The 20,086-nt window shown below is 42.3% G+C and overlaps 1 protein-coding gene across 10 annotated transcripts in view; it reads right to left on the bottom strand.

Annotated features, from left to right (window-relative positions):
- Positions 1-17,180, bottom strand: part of SPATS2L (spermatogenesis associated serine rich 2 like) — a 78,114-nt gene extending 60,934 nt beyond the window's left edge. For 2 of the 10 annotated variants that reach the window (XM_056496932.1, XM_056496934.1), the window contains exon 1: positions 17,083-17,180. The gene's annotated coding sequence lies outside the window, so the exon portion shown is untranslated. Of the gene's footprint in view, positions 1-5,359; positions 5,472-16,590; positions 17,000-17,082 lie in introns of those variants that run through there. The other 8 variants (XM_056496924.1, XM_056496928.1, XM_056496926.1 and 5 more) reach the window with 7 other exon arrangements.
- Positions 17,181-20,086: the final 2,906 nt, after the last annotated feature.

The raw sequence follows: 20,086 nt of genomic DNA, 5'->3' as shown, positions 1-20,086 counted from the left end.
AAACAACATTATCATCTCAAGAATACTAACTCAGATGAAACAAAGGGAAACCCAAAGAGTGACGCCAGCACTTTGCTCACAATACCAGGCCTTTGCAGATTTGCATATAAATTTCAGAAGAGTTGTCCCCAAAGTTAAAGACACACAACCAACGACATGGAAAACTGAGTGCCTGTTTACATCCATACACAGATGAAGGAAACCGATCTCCCAATTCCATTAGTGCAGGGAAGTAGTTAAGTTTTGTATCTCTTGTGCAGTTGTGAGGACAAGGCAGCCATGGTCTATGGTTTACCATGCATGTCAGATAGAAATTATTCCTCTTTGGCAGCTATTAAGTGAGTTTCACACTGGTCCTTGCTTGCTTTGGAATAAGATCTGTTTAGCAGTCCCTCAGCTAATCCTGAAAGAATATTGCAACATTTCTGAACATCCTGACTGCTGAAATCAGCCTCTACGAAGTGCCACTATGACTGGATTGTCCTTACAGACAAATTTTGCCTTCTGTACTACAAAATACTCACTTTATGTACAGACTAGAAGTGTGTGACTGCTGTCATACTTAATTCATTTTATCCTTACTGAAACTACATATTTTGCCAAGGCCAAAACGAATTTGAGCTGCAAAAGTCCTGTCAGCTCACAGGTTTTAGTTTAAAGCAAGGCAGAAAGCTCTTAATTGCTTCTGCATCCAAAACAGCCAGATGTTCCCTGAAGCACTTCACCTGGCAAAGGCTCCCACAACAAAGACTCTGCACAGCTTATGGCCCAAAGTCCATTACAATCTAAACACATTTCTGCATGGCTTGCTGAGTCACAGTTACGTTCAAAATCAAAGGAATGAATAGAGCAATTTAAAATGTGATGCTTCAATGAAGAAATACAAGTATTCACACATGTCAGTGTTAAAGAGCATTTCTGGGTGTTGGAATCTACACAACAGCCACAGATCCATGAGATGAATAGAGGGGCTGGAAACCTGGTGAGGGAAGCACACCCAATGCTGGCCTTTGAGCAGAATTCCCCAACCAAGCACTGACTGGAGAAGAGGCCAATGTGATGGCCCTACCAGGAGTTCTTTCTCTGGGGCAAGCAAGGGCAAGATTTGGCTGTTTCCCTCAAAGGGACACAAGGAAGGGTTGACAACTCATCCCTTTTGTCCAGTGAGCACCTGAATTAAAACAGAGCAGACAGCAACATTCCTAACAGCTACTGCATTTCTTACACCGACATACAGACATTTAACTCCTTCCAGTACTGCCTGTAGTCTGCAGGAAGTATTTTCAGGATTTAAACAGCAAATCAGATCATGGACATTATTGCACTGAGGCACCCTAGTGATTCTTCGTTTTTCTTGCATCACACCACCTGTGAAACTCCAGTTTTGATCTTTTTCAACCCAGGCTACAGAGGAGAATCTTCTCCAACTTCACTGGAAAACTAAAACTGGAAAAAGTTAAACGAGAAGAGCTTTGTAACTTAAAAAAAATATTTTTTCCTCCTGCTCAGTTGGTTATTTTGAAAATTTTTTTGCTTTGGAACTTCATTAGATTTGAAGAAGAAAGTGATAAATAACGTCAGAATCCCATTTACTGATGTGGTCAAGAAATACAGTCACTGGTAAGAAATTATTCAAGCTAGAATTGTAATTACTGCCCCTTGAGAGCTATTTTTGGAAACTATTTTTTGAAGTCCAAAGTTCTTGTTTTGCATCATCATAAAGTAAAAAAGTGGATAGCCAACTGTACACTGTATGTAAAATTATAAACCCTCCCCATTTTACTGGGTGCAGTAAAGATTTGTTTTTATCAAATTTGACCAAATGAGATGTTATTACCTTGAAAAAAAAATTTAATTCTACAGGACATCTTTCCACAGTTTGATCACCTTTCTAAATCACCACTTTGTCTTTACTCAATGGTCCATAACATGTTATCAAACAGTACGCAGGAAAAAATGACTCAAGGGCAGAGAAGGGAAATCAAGAGTAAAGGTACAATAGTTAAAAGGAAACTTATTTCACTTACGTACCATCATAGAAAAAAACCTGTTGCTTAATGTGCAAATGTTCAAGGTAATTTCCCATTATAATGAAAGGTCAATTCTTGAAGTTATTTGTATTCTCTAACAACAAAAAGACCCTGAAAGAGGGAGGTATGTGGCCCATATTCCTGTGTGGCAGATGAAGGCCATGGAGATGACATGATACCCTCTCACAGAACCTTCAACACATTGTCCTCCACTGCAGAGTACGAAGAGGGAAAAAGCAGAGCTTCAGATATCACATCACCAAGCCACACATCCACCAGCGCTTGGTGACAAACAACTGCATCAAAACCAACATAAGCCTAAACACCTGCCAGGAATCAGTACAACAGTCCTGCAGAACATACAAATAAAACAAGCATTTTAATCCTTCTCCATCTTGAACTGCAACTGTTTCGACAGTTCCCTAATCCTAGTATTAATGTGATATGTGACAACAGAAGAACCAGACACGAAGTTTAAATCTAGATTAGAACAGCTATTCGTTGTGACATGGCTCTTAATGAACCTAAAGAGCAGAATCAAAGCCTAACATGAGCTGTGTAACACTCTAGATTGGAGTCCTCATCATACAGGAATCTTTACTCTTCAGAGGAGCAAAACAAGGCCTTTGACCCCTTTTCTTCTGATGTCTAACCCTGACCACAGACTTAACCTAGGATTTCACAACACACCCAACACAGAAGAGCTCAAAAACTCTAACACTGCACTCTTCTAATTCCACTGTAGACCCATGAGCCTTCCAGACCCTAAGAGCAAACATAACCTGTAATCCCTCCATTCTCAAGTAAATATCCTATGCAAATAGAACTGACACACCTGTGTAAAATACCATGCTAAATATATCCCATACTGTATATAGCAACTATAGCAGCACTGCAATTAACTGAAAGTTGTTAGAGTCTGTTAAGAATAGTTTGTTTGGCTTCTGTCTTGGTTTGGTTTTTCACTTATTTTTTTTTAAATATTAAAAGCTAAGTTAATAGTGGAATTAGGGGCATACTGAGCAGGGATGAATGCTGATAACAAAAGGAAACATTGTACTCTAGACAGCTACCTTTTATTTCAGGATATTTCTTTGGTGAGGCCACTGATGGAACATCTAAGTGAGAAGAAAGTCAGTACAAGGCAGGTGATCATCTAAATGTTGATATGAATGACTGCAAAGGCTATTTACAGTCTGTTGGTCCACACACAAAAAAGTGAGATTTTGTTGATGATTATGGCACTTGGGGTTTTTAGGCCCTTTTCTGGGTTTTGATTTTGGCCTAGCTAGTAAGTCACATTTTTCTAACCGCCAATGTCACTGTTTAGCACATGGAAAGCAAACCTCACTTCCTTTGGCAGCCAGACCTTAAGACATCTACTCTCAACCTTAAAGCCCAACACAGACTGTAAGTTTTGATGTAGTCAGTCAGGGTTTCTGTCACTGCTACACTTCGACACAGTGGTAAGATCCTGCCAGTATCAGTCAGTTAATAACAACTTCCAAAGCTGAATTCTGCCTGCCTTTAATCCAAGATGCTCCACTTTGTGCACTGCAGTTTCTAACCCTGGCCAGGGCATGCAGTACACTCTGCAGGATCCAGCCTTCAGAGGACAGGACACATAGACATTTACAATATGCACTTCTTACTGCAACAAAAACGTGTATGATTTTAAAGCAGCATAAGGCTTTCTGTCTAAAACCATCCTCATCTGGTATTTGCCAGAGACTGTATAACAAAAGAATCTGCTGACATCAGGACTGGGAAACAACCAAATAAAAGCTTCAGGACCAGACCACCTGTCATCTTATACCAGACTTCTGTCCAGTGACACAAGTCAGACAATGATATCACAGTTGGAAAAATGATAGGATTCATGTTCAACTGTCTGTAAGCACCTTTATTCTCCTACCAGTGATCTCTCATTATTTCAGTCTCTTATTCCTCCTAATGTAACATCAGTCAACAATTTGCTCCCAAAGCATTACAGGCCTAATCCAATTCCTCCTGACAGCACAGGAGCTGGAACAGATCCGTAATGCAGGCATAGATGAGTCAGATGACACTAGAAATTCAACATCACACCATTAAACAGCAAGTATCTCAACAGATGAGAAATCTCCCCACTGTTAGAAGAACTGGACCCACTGGAAGCCCAAAATGATTAGAGGTCTGAGTTTTGGCCCCACTGAAGCACAAGTTCTCAGACAATGAACTAAGGGCAATGCTTCCAAGTTCTACTTCCCACAAGAATTGCTGTCTTCTTCATATACACACCACACTTACGACAGATAAGGATAGTTTTTTCCACAGCTGGGAATGTTTCACTTAGATGTATTTATCCTTCCTCAATCTCTGTCTGACTCACACATCTCCATTTATTTTAGTTTTCTCCATTCTCAGAAACCAAGAGGGTTCTGCAACCAACTGTACCATAATCAGGTATACTGTCTATGACCTTAACAGATTTATGGAAAGCTCTCTTCACTAAGAAACTCATTCACAATTTCCCAAAAATGCCTTATTTTGGGAGTTACCCTCATGAAAAGGAACTTAAACTCATTTGTTAAACAGCAGCAGAATGACTGTGTCAAGAGTTGTTATCTATCTCAGCCTGGATGTGGTAAAAAAAGGACACCTTTCATTTTGCAGAACTCTTTGGTGGAGCAGGGATAGCAACAGAATAGCTACTCAAACACATATGCTATAATCTAAGTTCTCAGAGTGACTGTGTCCTTTGTCAAGATCAGCTAATTAAAATTATGATGAGAAATTTTCCCTGAAATACATAAGCCCACATGCCAAAATTATTCTCCTTAAGGGCAGGTGAGGACTCCTGAAGCTACGCTTGGAAATACTAAAAAAATGACATAACATCCTTAGCCAAATAGTTACGACAGTTCATTATCATCATTACTAAAGAAAATACTCCTGAACATATTCCAAGCTAAAATTTGCACGCTCTTCCCTGCCCTAAGGATGCACAGAAAGTCTACCTGAAAAGGCATCCCAGATGGAGTTACCAAGACTGGCTGATGACACAAGTCATAACATGTCAAGATTACAGCTTCTGAACTTGATGAGTTTGTGCTGAATCCTAGAAGTTGTTCAATAGAAAACATATTTAAACAGAAAACCTCAAATGGAATACTTGAGGAAAAAAATGACCATTAAAGAAGCTGTTGAGGATTTACAATTCTGTTTTGTTTGGATCTGTACAGTAGCCTAGCCCATAAATAGAAACCAGGTGGATTTTTTTTTACATTTACTTTACTTTCCTTATTTGAGAGTTGTGGGAATTATGGTAACCAAGCAACACCACAAACCTGGAAAGGCCTAGTTAAGACAAGTGCTGATACCCTGATGAGCCAGGATGTGTTCAGTGCCTAGAGGAGCTGTGGGTTCTCCATTTCTGTACACTCCAGGGGCCACAAGACTCTAGAAAGAATGAGAAAAGTATTCTGTACAATCTGTAGACTCTCCATGCCTCTGTGTGAAAACTGCCTCACTATGAAATGAATTTTGCTTCTACTTGAGAGTCCACTGTGAGTTTTACTTGCCCTTTTGCAAGATCAATCTGTCAGGAGAGCTTCCCCTTACTGAGGCCTGGAAACTTAAAAATACTGGGTCTCAGCATAACTGTGAAGAAATTCCAATTAACGTACATGGATTTATTAGAAATATCACTGTGGATCCATGTAAATTTGAGTACATTTACACAGAACACAACCTTATAACTAAATGTTCATGATAAAAAGTGTAACTAAATTGAAAAAAAAATCTGCAATGTCATTTTCTGGTCAGAAAAGCACATCAGAACAATCAAGCATTTTACAGCTTCTGCAGTGAACAACAGCTGAAATAACTCATTTTCCATGCAAGTGCAATCAGCACTATTTTCAAACTGGCATATCCTCCATGTAATCAGTCTTCAGACTCCTAACAGAAGTAGAGAAGCTTCTGAAGGAAGCAGTACTTCCTACTTCGTACACTTAAGCAAAATCACTTGTGCCCTCACTCTGTCAAATGGGTTTTTATTCAGCCTTTTATAAAACAATTTTTAAACTGCTCCAAAACAAAAGTAGACATTGTCTTAATAGCAAAGTCTATATATTTTTGTACATACATTTCAAGACAATCACATTCTGAGAAAGAAAAGTACGCAAATGATGCTTTTTTAAAGAGTTAAAATTATTTACTTACTCAAATGAGCAAAGGCAGAGAAAATATGTCTGAGTGCATACGCTTTAAAGTGAACAAGGGATTATTTTAGGAGACAGGGGGTGACTACTGCACACAACCAATGTGTGGTAGATCCATCAAGGCTGTGGATATTGAGTTTATGCTGCTATTCAGCAGACAGTACCTTAGTCTCACAGGTGAGACAGTGAGATGTGTGCTTAAGACACACAGTGTGCAGGTATTGGGGGTCACACAGTGCATTAAAAAGCTCAACCCTGTGGAACAGGTTTCAACTTTTCCTCCTACTGACAATCCAGCTGATACTGGGCTTTATTGTGCAGTACCCAATATCAAAGTTTAAAATAAATAACTATTAAAATCACCAAAAAGCCCCAAGTAGAGACCACATCTAAAGATGTGCCCAGAAAGTTATGCTGGGACACAGGCATAAGGGAGCTACAGGGAACTTGGTCTACTGCCATCTGAAAAAACATCACACCATGACTGTGAAAAGCAGAACTGTTTGTCAACACAACATCATGTGTTGAGTGTGCCTTTGTAACAGTGCAAGTGGGTGAGGTTCAAAGAATGGAGTACTTCCTGGGAATCTTTACCAGGAAGCAGCCCAGCAGAGGGATGTACACTCTGCATCACCCTCTGGAAGAGGCACTGCATCCTTTAGAAAGGAAGCACTATGGCAGGGCCAGGCACGGCAGCACCAATGGATCCTGAAGTCCAATTCCACTTCACTCCATCATTGCCTTGGTGTGTGGACAGGAAGAGGATTAAGAACTCCCAGACTGCCATCACCTAAGCAGTTCCACACTTCCCTCCCTCCTGAAAGTCCTACAAGAGCTGAACACAATCACGAAGAATATTTGTACAGCACAGAGATTAGACGTATTCCTTCCTATATAAAACTCCAATCCTTCTCCATCTAAATGGAGAAATACTCTTGTCTTCTGCATTCAGATTCTAAGAGGGGTATCAAAATGAGCAAAAATGAAGGATGAAATCAATTTGCAAATGTAAATATAGCTCTAGCCTCTTTTGAAGCTTTAATAGGAAGGAAGAGCAAAATTACCCAGGGGATCTTGGTCGGACTCAGCCATGAGTGTAAATGAGATCTCATTCCCATGTGGTATTTCACATCACAAAGGAAAACACAGAGCTCTCACAGCCCTGAGACAGAAGGTTCCATGAAACAGTAATTTGTTCATCAAAGCAGCCTTTTCATGCCAGTGACATACAAATAATAAAATAACACCCAAAGTTTTAAAGCAAATTTCTCACGCTGGAACTTACATTCTTTCACTGATGATTTAAATTATTTTGGCCTGGGTTTCAGCTGAACCTGATGCTTGCATCAGCATCTTAGTTATGAAGGAATCTGAGTAAAATAAAGCAAAAATAGTGTGGTTTTCTATTCTGCTAGTAAGTTTGGATAAAAGCAAGTAGGTGCTGGTGCAAATCTGGAACGCTTTTAGGACACTCAGACAAACCCTTTGTTAAAGCAAACTGGAGTTTGCCTCAGTTTATTGGCATAGTATCTTCTACATGGATCATTTATTCTGAATTCATGTCTGCATTTACTTTCCTAGGAACAAACATGCATTTACTGCTGACACAGAGCCTCAGCAACTGATCTATGACTTGGCACCTCTGTTCCAAGTGCCTTTGAGATACCAAGAGCAAAGTTTGTTCCAGTAATAACTACATACCCATAAGACATGGTCTGAATATTTTACAGTCCACTAAAAAAAAGTAACATCCCATTTAATGACAGAAAGTTGAATGGTAAACATTACATGCATGCCATCTGGCCAAGCTACCATGTCTAGCCCAACCTCTCCTTCGCGAATTATCAGTCTTCTGTTTGTTTCAGCTTTGCAAAGTTATAGCGTGCTGATGTTATTTATTTTTCCATTTTATTTCCTAAGATATTTGCTGCTTCAGTAGAAGAGGGGAGTGGCACACAGTAACTACAACCTATCTTCCTTGTTTCCAAGGTCTCCTGGCTTTCACAGATGGGTCTGCATGGTGGGGGCTCTGCTCAACATCACCCATAACTGCGGTCCTTAGTATGGACACCTGAAACTTTCACATGCAAGCAAATCCCTCAACATAGCTGCAGATTTCAAACACACACACTGCCTGACTACCTCAGGTCCACCTTGAACATCTATTAAATACTAAAATTTTCTCAGCCACCTCAGGACAAAAGTACATTTCCATTCCTTCTAGTGAGTTACCAAAGTCATGAACTTCAGAAGCCAGACAAGCAGCTCCAGATGGATGTTCAGGAATACAGCACACCATAAAAGTGGAAGATTAAAAGCAGAATTACTGAATTTCAAAATAAGAATGAGATGATTGTATCTTTTCACAGACTCATATAGTGAGTAAGGTTGGATAGGATGACAGTAGGTCATCTGGACCAACCTCCCGGCTCAGGCAGGGTCATCCCAGAGCACATTGCACAGGATTGCATCCAGACAGTTCCTGAATATCTCCAGGTATACTGAATACCTTTCTGGGATACCTTTTCCAGTGCACAGTCACTCCCACAGTTAAGAAGCTCTTCCTTAATATAAAGTGGAACTTTCTGTGGTTATGTTGCTGGTTGCTCTTTGGAGGTAGGGGGTGTTAAACTATAATTGATTAACAGATACCTTTCTACCTTTGATTAACACAGACAGTTAATGATTTCTGGCCTGTCTCTTCATCTGCTGTATTTTCCACTTCAATTAACAGCAGATTCCTTCCCAAAGCTCTGTGATCAGTACTGGAAACTGAAAATGTCCAAAAACGTAGCACGTAAAAGTCCCTGAGGTCCTTTCCAGAAAAAATCCCAAATGAGCAAAAGGCAAAGCCTTTTATGGAGTCTGGTAACAAATTTGTTTAAAGACAAAATCCAACAAAACCAGCACACTCAGCAACAGCCCTTACAAAGCAGCCCAGCTGCCAGCTGGCGGCAGCTCCAGCGGTTCCCCATGTCGGCAGAGGCTTGGGGAAGGAATGCAGCTCTGCAGGAGCCTCGATCCTGGGGAAGCACCCTTACCACACTCTGACCTTATAGACTGACACTACAAAATGAGCTGTCCTTGCACAGGTCTTTTGGCACTGCAGAAAAACCAGTCCTTGGTATCACATGTTCAACCATTTCCCTCTATTGAACCACTTCTGCAGAGCTGGGCTCTGACTTCACAGCCAGTTCAGTGAGGATGCACAGCCTGTTGGGTCAAGTTCAGTCCAGAATAAGTACCATACCATGATACAAGATGTCTGGTTTTTGTCATTGGTAACACCAATCCTGATGTTCTTCTTTTTAATTCACAGAAATCTCTAATATTAGGCTAAGCAGCTCTCTAGATGGAAGAAGATATTATTCACTTAACATAGCGAACAGTAGTTTAAAAGTGTGCTATTAAGTTTAACTAATGAGTTTACATTGCTGCATTCTTTTAATATGAGGCAACAATGCTAATTACTAACCCTTCTGCAGTTTAATAGACCTTGCAACTACCAGGTGATCCCTCTTTTATTTTAAAAGTCCCCAAAAGTTATGGCTTAAAAAATCATGTTTTGCTTTTTAGCAATTCTCTAAAATGCTTTGGAAGGCACCACCATTCACTTACAGGCTAATGTTTAAAGGACCTGACACACAATTGCAATTATAACTTCCTGCACTCAGCATCTCTCCGGAAATCCAACACTGGGACAGCAATTTAAAATTTCTAACATTTCCTTATCTATAAGGTAATGCAAAAGAATCATGGTTGTACACAGGTTAACTTCATAGAGGGGAGTCAGGTGTTAAAATGCCAAAAAATCAACCTCATCCCAGAAGCAAAGAAAAGAGAAACCCATCATTCTTTGTCAAGATATCACAGAATGAGTTAGGTTGAAACAGACTATAGTGGGTGATCCAACCTCCCTGCTCAAACAGAGCCATTCCCAGAGCACACTGCACAGGATTAGGTCTGGACAGTTATTGAATATCTCTAGTGAAAGAGACTCTGCATCCTCTCTGGGCAATCTGTTCCAGTGCTCAGTCACCACACAGTAAAGAAGTTCTTCTTCTCGTTCAGGTAGAACTTCCCGTGCACCAGTTTCTGCCCATTGCCTCCTGTCCATCGCTTGGCATCACCAAGAAGAGCCTGATCCACCCTCTCAGGACTCCCCCTTTAGATATTTACACACATTGACAAGGTCCCCTTTCAGTCATCTCTTCACTGCAATCCTCATTGTACTCATGGCACTGCAATGGATGAATTTACATACATGCCCAGAGCTTCACCCAAACTGGCCCTGAACACCTGCAGGGATGGTAACCACATCCAAACAGCTCTCCTTGTTCCTTAGTTTTGTAGGCTTACTTGCTTTACTACAAAGTAAAGTACAATACTTTCCGTTATAGAGTACCCTTCATCCTGAAATACCCTGCTGGGCTCTGAGCCCTGTCCCAGAACAGTCAGAAGTTTCAGGACTGAGCACTCAGTGGAACGAATGGCAGCACACTGCTGCAGCCTGCCCCATGGCTGGCTCTCATGCCATATTCTTGGCTAAGGACATAGAACCAAACTCCTACTCACATCAAAGTGCTACAAAACAGCCAATATGTGTACAGGTCTGACAGGATCTTAGTTTGAAATATTTCTTCCCCAGAAACTCAGCTACAGACAACCAGTTTCAGATAAGTGAAGAAGGGCTTGTGTCTTTCACAAGAAACGTTTGTGAGGCTACCAGCCATGCTATGATGAAGACCCAAGAGCACACAATTTGGACCATCTTGTATCAAATAGCCCCATCTTCCTCCCCATCAGGGCTTCTTCTAACCACCACCTTCTGCTCTCTTCACAAGCTTACAGGCACTTTTCTTACATAGCAGCTGCTCTAGTTCATCTGTATTTGCCTCACACTTCAAGTCTCTTCAGGGCACCTCTTGCTCCACCTCCACTAGAGCTCTGTGAACCTAACAGCACACATCTGGTCTTTTGACTCCTTTCTCCTGCTCTTTCCTTACATTTCAGACCCCGCTGCCTTTCTGCTAGCCAAATGAATTACCCAGTCCTTTTTTGCTTTCACTGTGTTTGTATACAATATAATTGGGTTATTGCAGAGGAAGAAACCCTCAAGAATTTTAAGTAGAAGTAGGTTTCCTTCTTTCATCTCAGTAACAAATTATGTGCAGGACAAGGGAGACCTCAGTAGCTGTGGGAACAGATGATGAAGCTTCTCTGAACCTCAGAGCTGTACAGTCTACCTCCACACCATCCCTCACCCCAACATATCCAGCTCAAGGACCACAAGCTCCAATTCTAACAACAAAGCACAACATCATGGCAGCACCTTATCAAGGTAGCCAATTCAGAACAATTTCTAGCCAAAACTAAGTTATTAATGGAAAACAGAAACGGAAACATTTCATTCAGACCTTGTCCTAAAGATCACTAAATCAAATTCTACACAGGCTACTATCACTGCAATAAGACAGTTATTCCTTCAGCTACACAGAAAGGAGAAGTCCCATAGTGATGACATTTTGGGACTCGTAGGTTTTGTACTGCTACCCTAAACCACAGCTTCTGAACACATTCTGACTGAGAAGTGCCACCACACCCAAACTGCATGTGCAACAGTTTTACTGCATTTAATTTTACACAGAGAACCATACACGGCACTGTAATTTAGATACTAAAAGGGAATAACTTAAGTGTAGTGGAGAAGAGGAAGCCACAAACTGGATGTGTGTAGGACAGAACATACTCAAAGCTGGTTTTTTGTGTTACTAAGTAATTTAGTCTGAAACAACCATCTGAGTACATGCTTGAGCTTCAAGTCATCCAGAGCCCAAATACTCTTTGTGGGCAGCTGTACCTACCCAATAAGAAAGTCTCAAGTCTTGATCTGCCACTATGAACCACTCTTCTGCTGTGATGAAAGCCAGGTGTGACTGTCAGCATTCAGGCAGACATTCCGGGGTTGAACCTTCAGGGCAGGTGCACACATTTTTAAAAAAAAATGAGCCAAGATCCTGAAGAACTATCCTCATTTGGAAATGTCTCACAGCACCAACAATATATTTTGGTGGTAAGAGTCAGTCAAGCACCATAAATTCTTGCATGGATTTTACACAAGGTTGGGCCAACAAACATCAGTCTACCTACCCCAAACACTAAGTGTTTATTTTGAAATGCTGCCAGGCAGATTTGATTTCCCAGCACAGAAAGATAACTCCGTGAGACTGAGCTGTCAATACAACAGTGGCAGCAGTTTCTTGAATGCCAACTCAAAACACACCCACAACCTTCAAGGATAGTCGCCTTGCAAGAAATCATACTCACAGTTCACAAACAGATAACAGTGCTCAACTCCACCCAGGACATTAAACAGCATCAACCCTTTCAGAAACACAGTTCATGCTAACTGCGATTAATCAGGCTTAAGTTACCACTTCAATTAAAAAAAAAATAATAAAATAGTAGAGACCTTCAGTCAAAAAAAAAAAAAAAAAATCAAATAAAACTGCACTAGTTCACATAGACCAAAATCTGACTAGCAGCACACTGGTATTCAAAAACAGGTGAGGCTTCTTTGCCATTTGAACTCTTATCTTTCCAATACTTGGGAGATTAGATTTGTCAGCAATTTAAATACTGGACACAGTACACTGCCATAGACATTTTTTTCAGCCAGCAAACCACTCCAGAGAGTACTGAAAGGCCTATTATGAAGGCCAATCGCTATCCTTTTCTTGAATGACCACACGAAAATCAGTGACTGTTCCACAATGGTTTGAAAGGGCCTTTTGTCTGAAGGAAAGGACAAGGAGTCACAAAGTATTGCAGATTCATTTGTAACTCATAGCTTTTGAAGAAACTGCAGAGCTTCAGTTAAAAGCCAACCAAGAAAAGAACAAGCTTTGAAAATGTTATGCCACAATCCTTTCTTACTATGTACATGTAGAGCATATTTTTAGTCTCTTTTGTGTTATAAAAAGATGGGCTGGCATTCTATATTATTGTTGTTTTACAAGAGAAGCTTAAAACACTTGCAGAGTTTTGACTTTATTCCCAAATCCTAATTAGGGTCTGCAGCACTATTGTATAAACAGAAAATCATCAGGAGCTTTTTCTGGTACAACATCTAGTAAAAGTGTAATTGTACTGGGATAATAAGTGAAACCATTGTCACTGTTGCTTAATAATCACTTTAGTAATTGACCAAATTTGGCATTGCCCATAAAGTATAAGATGGCCAATTCAAGAAAAAGACTTCTTTTATATGGAGAAACCAGTATTAGACTCTAATTTTGAAGTCTGTTTCTGAAGTCCCTCACAAAAAAAAAAAAAAAGTTAATTACATCTGCCAACAACTTCCCAGAAGAAAAAAATGTTTTAGTTCTCTGCCTACCCCAATGACACTTCAGTGCCCAGATTTTACAGGCAAAGGCACACACAGATTCAAAATGGGACTTGCACACATGATTTCACTACAGTTTCTAAACAAGCTTCATATGGACAAACTTTCAGCAGGAATGAGAGTGGAAGCTAATAAACTAAAATAGATTTCTTTTAACCCAGAACTAGGGAATTACTGCACTTCCATTCAGAAACAAGAATTACAGCTGACAGGCTTGCCCTCTTCCCCTTATGTTCCACCCACATACCATGAAACTGAACAGCCAAAAGTGTCAGTTTCCACTCCCCAGCTCCTTGCCACATCCCAAAATTTATATTCCTTGTTCTCCCACAATGAACACCAACACACTGAAACCAAACAATGTATTCTGCACACACCATTGGTCAAGGTGCCAGTTACATTTAGCTCTTCTGACCACCTTATCAAATAACATCAGGCAAGGAGCTGGTCCCTGGCATGTTACAAGACTGTACAAGGGCCAAAATTTTTGCTGTAGGAAGCAGCCATGATATATGCCACTCCCATATATACATCGGAAGTAAAAGTCCTGCCATGACAAATATACCCCCAAGGTAACTACACACCCCCTCATCTCCTGCTCTCCAAAACAAGAGCTTACTGTTCTGAGGATTGTAAAGAGACTCTTGTCAATGCAAAGTAGAAGCTAAACAATGCTGCACATCTTGAAGCTCAAGGTGCTCAGAATACCACAGGGCATAGAGCTGTGACATGCAAAGCCCCCTACTAACCTCAGTGAAGTTCAGGATCCAAATTCTTTTAGTCAATAATGATATGGAGCACTGCTTTCAAACAACTTTTAACAGGAGAAGGTGCTTAGTCCAAAATAAAGGTACACCACTACTGAAGAAAACTCTGAGAAAGCTGGTGAAGCATCTGAGGAAGGCAGGAGGAACAGAGAAACTGAAGCATTAGAACAGTGCAGAAAAAACACAGAGAGAGCAGCACCAGACAGGAGCCATATTTCTCAAGAGTAACATGGACAATAAAACCCCTGATACTAGCTACAAATCAACTACAATTAACAGTTAACTGTAATTTTTCTTCCCTAGATCTTTGTGCAAAGTCTCACTGCCCTTTGGTGCTCTGCTCCAAGTCATTACACAGCTTTACTTTTATCCTCCAGTGCACAGTGAAAAGTGGAGTTTGACCTTTCCTTTAGATTCGTAAAGTACCACAGCAGATTGTTTTGAGAACTTGACTGAGGTGGGTTTTTTTTTTTTTTTATATTCTGCATGATTAACATTGCTAACAGTGTCTAAAGATGTCTAAGACGTGGCCTCTGAGAACACACCAGGAAATAGTCCCTGAGAATGACAACAGAGGCCATGCACGGGGTGAAAAGGTACTGAAACATAACAGTTTGCAGGAATTAATACCAAACACAGGCTGTCTACAACTGCTGACAAACACAGGTTTAGTACTCCCATGATTGCTAGAGAAAAACTTGAAGAAAATATAAAACACATTGTAGGCCACTGGAAACTTTGTACTTTCTCTTAAAAACAGGCCTGAATCAATTTCAGTTCCAGACAAGCATTTCCTTAAAATTCGGGAAATAGCAGGAAGGTGTCCTGACATAGCCTTGTTTCCTTTTCTTTCAGCAAGAAGGACTAGATAAGAATAACTGATCCACATTCAGAACCAAACCTCTTTCAACACAGAAAGATGCTTGTGCTCAATCTTTAGGCTCATTACTGTATGTCAGACAAAACAATAATTCTCAAGCACATTTCTTCTCAGGCATCTGCCTGGGCAAAAGGACTGTGGAAACAGACCCTTCACTTAAGGATAACCCTGAGGACATTCTGAAGGGTACTTAGCTTAATTCATCTTAATCATAGCACTCTTTTATGCAGTAAATTTCCCGAGTTGTGACCTTACCTCCTTACACAGTTATACAGCACCTGACACAGTACAAGCCTTATCTTGATTAGTGTCTCATTACATTTAACAGATCCTGCTGTTCTCAAAGGGCCAAACTCCTTCCACTTCCCTAGCACAATTAGTGGGAGAACACTCACAGCCTAGTAGCAGTGTTCAGCTCCAGCAGTTTGTGATGGCGCCTCACTAAATTCATCAACCTGTTCTGACCTGGAAATCATTCTGCATTTGCACAGTTTGACTGCACTCACAGAAACAACTGTGGCAAGGGCACCGTGTCCTGATCACAGCAGCTTGAGGACACTAGTTAGTGGCATTCAACAGGTTGCTATCCAGGATTTCTTTCATGGACAGTGCAAATACATTCCTAGCTAACCTTACATTCTAAATGCAGCAGCCTTTTCCCCTTTCTGCGTAGAAAGTTTTAGTTTACCTTCTTGAATCACCATGTTTTGGAAAATATAACTGCATCAAGAGCTCAAAGAAACAGAAGAAAAATTCCTCTTGCATACGCTGGTAGTTCAAATTTAAATGTTAACCAAAAAAAAAAAAAATTCCCACAGATCATTAGTTGCCTTAGAGCACATTTTCAAGCTGAAATCAACCAAATCAATCCAGTGGAATGTGACCTGGAATGAAACAGATGGATTTTCTGTGGTGCCTCTTAGTTCTGTTAGAGAAAACAAATCTGGTAGTACAAGTGATTCACATCTCCAAGTGATGAGGCTGAGGGTGGGGAAGGAGATTACACTATTAATTTACAGCTCAACAAAGGAGGCATTGCATTCTGAGAGAGAATAAAAGAGTACTGCCAGCTGCCACTGCTTATCAACGATTTCCATACCTACTAATTCTTTTTTTATGCATAGTAAAAAAGGCAACAGAAACTTAAAAAACCCAACAAACCCTAAACCAAGCACAAAATCAGTACCAAACCCCCCCCACTATCATCTTGGCGGTCTTTTCCCTCGGCAGAGATAAAGAAGAACGCCAAACGGGTGGCTTCATGCCGGAAGAGCAGCGGAGGCACCGCAAGCTCCGTGCCTACCTTGCGGCGCGGCGGCAGCGCTCACAGCCGTGCCGGAGCCCCCGGCGGCGGTTCGGGACCGAACGCTCCAGGCTCAGCGCGCCGGGCACGGGCGGCCACGCTCGGCGACACCCGGCTCCCCGGGCGCGCAGTTAATCATTTATGGCCCAGGCTGTTACCGAATAGCCTTGAACAGCCCAGCCCAGCCCTGCCCAGCCCCGCCTCGGCTCCGGAGCGGCGGCCGAGGGGGAGCGGCGGCGAGCGGCTCCCGGGCGCTGCCGGAGCGGGTCCCGGCGCACGCCAGGCGGGGTCCAGGGAACGGGGCCGGCCTGGCCGCCGTCCCCGCGCCGCCAGGAGGGGCCCACCCGCAGCCGGGGCTCGGCGCCGGGACCCGAGGCGACAGAGCAGCGGGTGGGGCACCGCGGCAGCCGCACCCCTCGGCTCCGAACTCCCGGCGGCCCCCCCGCCGCCCCGCGCAGGTGCCGCTGAGGGGACGCGGCGGCGGCGCCTTACCTGGTGCGGCCGCGGCGGAGGCCGAGGAGGGGCTGGGGCCGGTGGCGGCCGTGGCACCGCCGCCCTCCCGCGGACACGCCTCGCGCCCCGCCCCGCGCGGCAGCACCGCCCCCGGCCCGCCCCGGGCTGGGCTCGGGGCTCTGGGCTCGGGGCCGGGGGCGCCGCCGGGCGGGAGCGGCGGGACGGGCCCGCCGGAGGCGCCGCTGCCGCAGCACTGCGGGGCCGGGGCAGCTGTGAGGGGCGAGAGTGGCCCCCCGGCCCCAGGGGCTGGCTGCGGCCGCGGGCACAGGATTTACTGTACCCCGCTTGCCACGCACAGACAGAACAGCCACGGCGCGCAAGGACAGCGCTGGGCCTCGTGTAAGGTACTACTCACGAACTTCTCCGCAAGTGAAAGTAAACAGGCGACATCCGTCACGGCCAGCAGATGAATTTCAGCCTCGAGAAGAGTGACCGAGAGGGTACTTCATTAATGTGTATAAATATTTAAACGGGGAGGGAGAGTGCGTGTGCTAAGAGCATCATCTCGGTGGTGCTGAGCAGTAGCACAAGAGGCGCCGATGCACAAGAAGTTCCACCTGAACATAAGAACTTCTTTACCGTGCTGTGACTGTGCGTGGGAACCAGTTGCCCAGAGGCTTTAGAGTTTCTCTCTCTTGGAGATACTCAAGAACCACCTGAACACAATCCTTGTACTCTAGGATAACCCTGCTTGAGCAGGGGATTAGTCCAGATGACCCATCCAACCTTACCCATTCTGGGATGCTGTACATCTTTACCAATACTCATGGCAAACAATGAGAATGTAAAAATTTACCACAAGTTTTTCAGTAATCAGTGTTTTAAAATGCCACCTAAAAGGTGCAAGTAAAACACAGTCAGGATTGTTAACGCAAAGATTAAAGAAGCAATAAATATCCACTTAAATTTAAACACTAGAATGCAGAGGTACAACCGTACACTTGGAACGAAAAAACAAACAAAAAAAACCCCAAATCAAAACCCCCCAAAAATTCCATAAACAACTACAAACTGGATTTACTATCAGCATTGTCTTACAGTGTCTTACACTGTCACAAGAATTTCCCTTAACCCAAACACGTATCAGTTCTCATTTTTGTTAGCAATGACTGTCACAAGTACTGGAAAATCATGGTGTTCCCTCGTAAAATGGTTGCATACCTCTTTTCCAGCTAGCACAAATGGGACTTTCTTGGACATACCACAGCTCTCTTTGACTCCCTCCCCTCAGCCACGAAACAAACTTTCACCCTCACAGCTTGGAGGCAACACTCGAGCCTTACTCTTTTCAACCAAGGATTCTGAAACTGCTGCACTGAAAATCATTCAAGGTTCAATTTATAATGAGAACATATCCAACCCACCCTGCAAACCAGGCAGAGCTGGCAGCGTTTCCTCCTGGCAGGGAGCAGCGGTGCTCCAGGAAACCTCACCTGGGCACCTTCTACTCTATTCAGGCACGGTGGCTTCGTTGAGTATCTGTCAAATGGACATGCCCACCTGCTGCAGAAAGCTTGAATTACATAGTCAATATTACAGTGAGGCCACAGGTTGTGAATTATGTCTGCAATTGGACAACTATTCAGATCTTCAGTAAATGCTGGTTTATTTTAAACAATGTAATTTGGAATGTCCTGGCTTGTATTTATGTAGGGAGAGTGCTCTTTACAATAATGCTAACATTTGCCTGCGCCCTGAGCTGTATGAATTTCACCAGGGAGTTCTGGAAATGATTCTGAAGTTCAGGACAGTGGTGGATTATATTCATAAAACAAGGGTGCCACTGACCTTTCAGCACAAGAGAATAGATGTGAATCAGGGACCTGAGATTCATCTAAAGGAACACAGTGGAAACACACAGGATGAAAGGCTCTAAAGGCTTTACAAATTATATTTGGATGGGGGAGAACAAGGAGAAAGAGAATGTGGGAAAAAGAAGAATGAAAAAGGATCCTGCTGTTTAGCTCATGCATAAACTGTATGTGCCTAGGCAAAGGTCACTCCTTTTATTTTCTCATTAATTTCAGTGACGGTAAATGGTATATGAAGAACAATCTAAAAATAAGAACTGCCAGAAATAGCTTAGGTTTTTTGTGTGACAGCGTGGCAGGAAGAAAAACCTCAACTGAAACTTCATTCCAGATCTTTACTTCTGACTTTTGAAAAAGTAGTAACTTAAAGTTAATTACTTAAGATGAACTGTAAATCTGTTTAGAGAAGTTAAACAAAAATTAAGTGGTCTACTTTTTAATGTATTTTCCAATAAAGTTTTTGTACTCTGTGTTCACTGAAATTAATTGCTGAGGGGTTTTTTTTTTCAACTGCTGCGCTTGTGAGAAATGGTGTTTATTGTCAGTTTTGAGGGGGAGTTTTCTGGGTTCTAAACACAAGTGAAAAAAAACTACAATAAGTACTAGGCAGCTGTAAACAAATAGAAGAGGACTAACAGCTTTGGGAAGCCTTCAGGTGCATGCAAAAGCTGGCACAAGGAAATTGCCATCCACAGCAACTGAAAGTAGAGGCTGAAATGGGAACATAAAAGGGATAATGTATGTTTTGCTGTGGGGGTCATGAATGGCTGCCTCAAACAAATCTTCAGGCAACAGGAGCTCTTCACACAGAGACTGATGCAACATTTGTCAACCTTTTTTTCCTAGGGAATAATGGCCAATATCTAGAAGGTGATTTCCAGACAAGGTGACACAGATTCTACAGCATCACTGAAATAATTTTAGCATTACTCCACCAGCTTTTTAATTTTTTGCAGCAAATGTGCAAATCTGCATTGACTTGCAGCATATTTGACTGTATGCTGAGCTTACATTTGCAAAAAGAGGACACCAGCTGCCCAGAGTTTAGTTCTCATTTTCTGCTTATGCCAAATATCATTATGAGCCTTATGGTTAACACACGTTGCAGTTCACTTTCTATGTAGAGGTTAGTAATTGATAAAGGTAAAATAATAAGCAACAACAATTAAGCA

The sequence above is a fragment of the Oenanthe melanoleuca genome, chromosome 7 (genome assembly GCF_029582105.1).
Source record: "Oenanthe melanoleuca isolate GR-GAL-2019-014 chromosome 7, OMel1.0, whole genome shotgun sequence".
Classification (NCBI taxonomy): domain Eukaryota; kingdom Metazoa; phylum Chordata; class Aves; order Passeriformes; family Muscicapidae; genus Oenanthe; species Oenanthe melanoleuca.
Note: the sequence above shows the minus strand (reverse complement) of the source record. Positions and strands in the feature narration are given on the sequence as shown.